The following is a 5,346-nucleotide window of genomic DNA, read 5'->3' as shown; positions in this document are numbered from 1 at the left end:
CACCTCTTGGCCCTGGCGTTCCGCTGTAATGAGGCATATAAGGTCTGCATGACCAATGGGCCTCTCTTTCCTCTGATGGCCGACCAGGCCATCTTCTGATACATATGCAGCTAGAGACACGAGCTCTGGGGGAGGGGGGGGAGGGTACTGGTTAGTTCATATTGTTGTTCTACCTATAGGGTTACAGATCCCCCCAGCTCCCTGGGTACTTCCTCCAGCTCCTTGTGGTCATGCTAGGTCCCTTTTTGTGAGCACTCCATAGCTTCAGTAATAGTGTCAGGCCTTGGGATCTCTCCTTGAACTGGATCCCTCTTTGAGCCTGTCGCTGGACCTTCTTTTCCTCAGGCTTCTCTCCATTTTCATCCTTGTAATTGTTGCAGACAGGAACAATTATGGGTCAGAGTTTTGACTATGGCTTGCCCCCCCCCCCATTTGATGCCCTTGTCTTCCTGTTGGAGGCTGGCTCTATGAGTTCTCTCTCCTGACTGAAGGGCATTTCATCTAAGGTCCTAAGGTCCCTCCGTTTATTTGGATATTTTCTTTATTTACATTTCAAATGTTAGCCCCTTTCTTCATTTCCCCTCCCAAAATTCCCAATCCAATCCTCCCTCCCCCTGCTTACCAACCCACCCACTCTCACTTCCCTGTCCTGTCATTCTCCTACACTGGGACATTAAACCTTCTCAGGACCAAGGGCCTCTCCTCCCATCGATGTCCAATAAAGCCATCCTCTGCTACATATGCAGCTGGAGCCATGGGTCCCTCCATGTGTCCCTGTTTGGTTGTGGTTTAGTCCCTGGGAGTTCTGGGGGTTCTGGTTTGTTGATATTGATGTTATTCTTATTCCAGAGCTGAAGAGATAGCTCAGCAGTTAAGAGCACTGACTTCTAGAACTTCCAGAGGTCCTGAGTTCAATTCCCAGGAACCCCATGATGGCTCAAACCCATCTGTAATGGGATCTGATGCCCTCTTCTGGTGTCTGAAGACAACTCCAGTATACTCATATAAATGAAATAAATTAATAAATCTNTTTTTAAAAAAATAAAAGGCGTGCAAAAGAAGCTGAGGAACGGTGCTTGTGTGCCCAGGCTTAAAAAAAAAAATGAATGAATTCAAATACAAAAAAGGGGGACAGTAACAGGGCAGTGGAGAGAAAGAAAGAACAAATTGATGAATTAAAAGAAAGAGGAGTACTAGCAGTAGTGAATCAAACACAAATGCCTNGATTAAGCCAGGATTAAGGGGTGAGATTGTAGGTGAATGGCAGTGTGATTGGCTACGTACGTGAGGCAGTCAGATCGATACTCTGTACTGAAGCAAAGAAAGAAAATAATACAGACAGAATTACAATAAAGTCTTGGTTACACCCGAATAACTTGACCGTGAATAGTACATGGGAACACACATTTATTCCACAAAATATGACATCTTTATNCAACTGACTTTGGAAAGTTGTAAAAAGTGGCATTTGATAGTCATTCGGAAAATTTACTTATTTACGTATTTTGAAAGAGGAATTTGTTTTGAAATGTATGCAATCAGGGGGAAAGGAAAATTTAAATGGCCAATGGCATTTATTTTTGAAACTTTACTGTATGGGTATTATTTAAAATAAGATTCTAGGAAGTGAATGAAGAAGATTTGGGAAATGCAGATATGAGCTAAGCTGTTAATGACTAAATATTGTTATGGCATGAAACTTTGGGGTGGGTTTTATTTCTATTTAAATTTCGATTCTGCTTATTTATGTACATAAGTAGGATAAAATTGATATTATTTAATTAGTGGGGAAGTAGGGATGAGATATGCAAGAACAGAAAAAAAATGTCAGGAGACATTCCAGAACCTTAGGCACTAAATATGATAGGAGAGAATGGAGTCACTATCTACCATTGCCTTACAGTGTGGCATAGCATACATTCATATATCCTAGGAGAAGGTAAATCTTCTAAGAGGTTCAGACATTTTTTTTGACATAACCTGATGTAACTCTTCATAAATGTTATAATGAAAAATATTTTTCTGGGAGAATGTAGTAAATTAATATTTGTCTTAATTAAGCCTGGCTTCTACCCTATTGTAATTGAGTCCAGGCATTCCATGTTTGTGAAATTGCTGAGCAGGCACGGGGAGTAATGCTTGGAGAGGAATCTTGAGTAGGTTTCAGAAGAAGGGAAGAAGTGTCCCTCATTAGCTACTGAGATCTGGGAAAGAAGACAGAGAGCAAATAAAAAGGCAGTGTGTGGAACTTGGGGGTTGAACATTCACCGAACTCCTTTCAAACTTCAGACTATATGGTGTGGAAGTAATTGGCAGGAAATATTTTTCCCACTTTCACTTTGATTTCTGAGTAGACAAATTCACAGTGGGAAGTTTGTGTTGATATGGCTTCACTTAGGCACACACTCACAGACTCATGAAAGAATGGCAGTGTGACAGTGTGGGGGAGCAGAGAGAGAGCGAGAGAGAGAGAGAGAGAGAGAGAGAGAGAGAGAGAGAGAGATCACTGCTCTACATGGTGGGTAGAAATGAAGCTCTTATTCTTGTGTCTTGGTCCCAAAATAAGAGCTGATCTCAAAGCCAGAAGACCCACTGAGGGTTTTCCTGGTATGAGTGTTTGTGGTACAGAAGCTGCTACAAAAACACCCTAGTCTGATACTGCATGCATATTTTAAAACACATGTAAAGAGTAACTGTGTCTTAAAGTATTTAGGAAACAAATAATAAATGCACATAAGCGTTGAAATAGACGATAAGAACCCTGAATATAAAACCACTACTCTATTCCCATGACCTAGGACAATCCAAGGGCACAGAGAACAATGGCCACCATGTTTCCTCCAGCTTCTGCCAGGGCATAATGTCACTTATGTGAGGAACATTCTGTAAAACAAAACACTTTCCAGGAAAACAAAAGCCAAAAAAAAAAAAAAAGTAGCAGAGTGTGAGACAGTGCTAATTAGCCAGTTAAAATATCCACCAGGAACCCTGCCCCTATTTGGTTGGGTTGTGGCCTGTGAGGAAGATTAGATTTGTTGGATGAGTGAGAACCTTCAATTACTTTGTACATCAGAGTTAGCCTAAGTGTGAATTTGCAGCCCTACCATAATACTTAGCCCTAACCATTATTCTGTCCTTTTCAGTTCATTGGCTGTCCATATGTAATTAGTCCACATTTACAGATACTTGTTTATTAGGCTATGGCTACTGCCATTAATGAAATATTCTAAAAGGAAAAGTATTTGGAACCTGAGCAGAAAACCACATGCTCTGTGGCTGGGGCTGTCACCGCCACCAACTGACTCCGTAACCTCAGGCAAGTCATTTAATTTCTCTGGGCATTAATTTTCTCTGAAAAAAAAATGAGGAGACCAGTGTAAATCATTGCTAAGGTCAATTTTGATTTTGATGTCTGTCATGTGAGTGCTAAAACGAGGCCTGCTGAGATGATGGTGGTTAGATTTGCATTAATCAAGAAACAATGATAATGAGTATAGAACCATTTAGTGAACAGAGGCCATTTGCCTGACACCAAGTAAGTCATTTCATAGATACTATTTCTAGTCATCTAAATAAACGCAAGAGGATAGAGTTTCGCAGTCTGCTATTTTTTTCTCTGTGCTACACAGCTGGTGAATGTGGTAGCCAGGCTGATAGGCCATATTTTCTTTGGAGTTTATTGCCAGATATGTATGGTACTTATACATGGAGATTATTTTGTCTGAAGATTAATACGTTCTAGGAATTATTAAAATCTTTCATGTCCACCGTCACTAAGAAGCTCTTTATAGCATCAAGGCAAATCAAACTCCCCTCCAACATCCTTTAGATCTCATTTAGATTGTGTAGTAAGAATGTATTTTCAGATTTCTGTGTTTTTGAGCTTATGCATGTGTACACACACATACACACACNCCTGGGAATTCATGGGAAAGGGTTTGACACCATCAAGGATGGAACGTGGGAAAAAAGAAGTCCAGTTCATCTCTCACTCTGAGGGCCCTACTAGTACAAGGTCACCACATCTCCGTCCTGGCTCCTGACAGCATGGAGTAGGTAGTTTCTCAACTCAATAGGATGACTTTAACAACATTTGTTCTCAACTGAAATCTGCCTCTTAGGAAGTATCTGAGTATCACCCAGTACTTCCTGGGAACAAAACTGGGGTCAGAACAAAGGAGAAAAAACAGTGGTATACCCTCATAGTAGAATGTGGATGTCTGAAGAGATGAACCAAGGCCACTGGGCATGTACTAGCTAATAGAGTAGTCTCATGCTAAGCCTGGATGAGATGATTCCCCATAGTAAATGCAGAGTTCTTCAAAACAACCTATGGATTCTTTCACCTAGCACCCATTCGGTCTAGTTCACTATGGCTCCAGATTGTTTCCACAGATGTTCCTCTTCTTGTGCAACAGATAGTCTCTGCCTCCCTGTGTTGTCACATAGATTTGTGATATGCTCACACATACCTGGCATCCTTGTGGGTGTAGATTTTTTTTCCTGATATAAAGTTATCAATTAGTTTGGATTACAGGAACCCAAACTTCCCTTAAAGTTCTTCATATCAAATATAATAGCATTCTGAAGAAATAAGTGTTGGGGCTTTGACAAAGGAATTGGAAGGACGCATTACTTGGAAGCTAAGTTGATGTTAGGTGTCACAATTAGGTAAATACTTCTCTCCAACNATCACTCTGTAATGAACATGGAAGTGCCTATCTTTATTCATCAATATTCAATGCCAAGAGCAGAGATGTGGCAGATATTATAAGTTAATAAAGTAGCAACTATTCAGCATTTAAAACTAATTAAGTAACTGAACTCAAGCAATCTCAATAAAATGAATAATTTGTATTTAACAATATATATCTCTTTTGGCAAATTTGTAAAGCCAAATAGTTTTCTTNCAATCAGTGTTAATTCATATTTTAAACATACACTGAAAATGTCTTATCACAATACTATATTAATACTTAATAATCCTAGACTATACCTCTGGTTTCAGGTTATCATAAAGTAAAAGTATCTCATAACTTTTCCTACTTCAAATGTCTATGAAGTATGTTTTCATGGGTGGGTATTTAATAAAAACATTGTACCAATAATTGAAGCAGCTGGTTTTAGTTTGCTCACTATAGCATTATGAAGTATTGTTGAAGCATTTATATTTCTTTTTCCCCGAAAAATGGCAAAAGGGGCTTTCCCTTTCTATGACTACTGTAGCCTGATATAGCTGTCTCTTGTGAGACTATGCCGGGGCTTAGCAAACACATAAGTGGATGCTCACAGTCAGCTATTGGATGGATCACAGGGCCCCCAATGGAGGAGCTAGAGAAAGTACCC

The sequence above is a fragment of the Mus caroli genome, chromosome 9 (genome assembly GCF_900094665.2).
Source record: "Mus caroli chromosome 9, CAROLI_EIJ_v1.1, whole genome shotgun sequence".
Classification (NCBI taxonomy): Eukaryota; Metazoa; Chordata; class Mammalia; order Rodentia; family Muridae; genus Mus; species Mus caroli.
The sequence above is the reverse complement of the archived record's forward strand: the minus strand, read 5'-3'. Positions refer to the sequence as shown.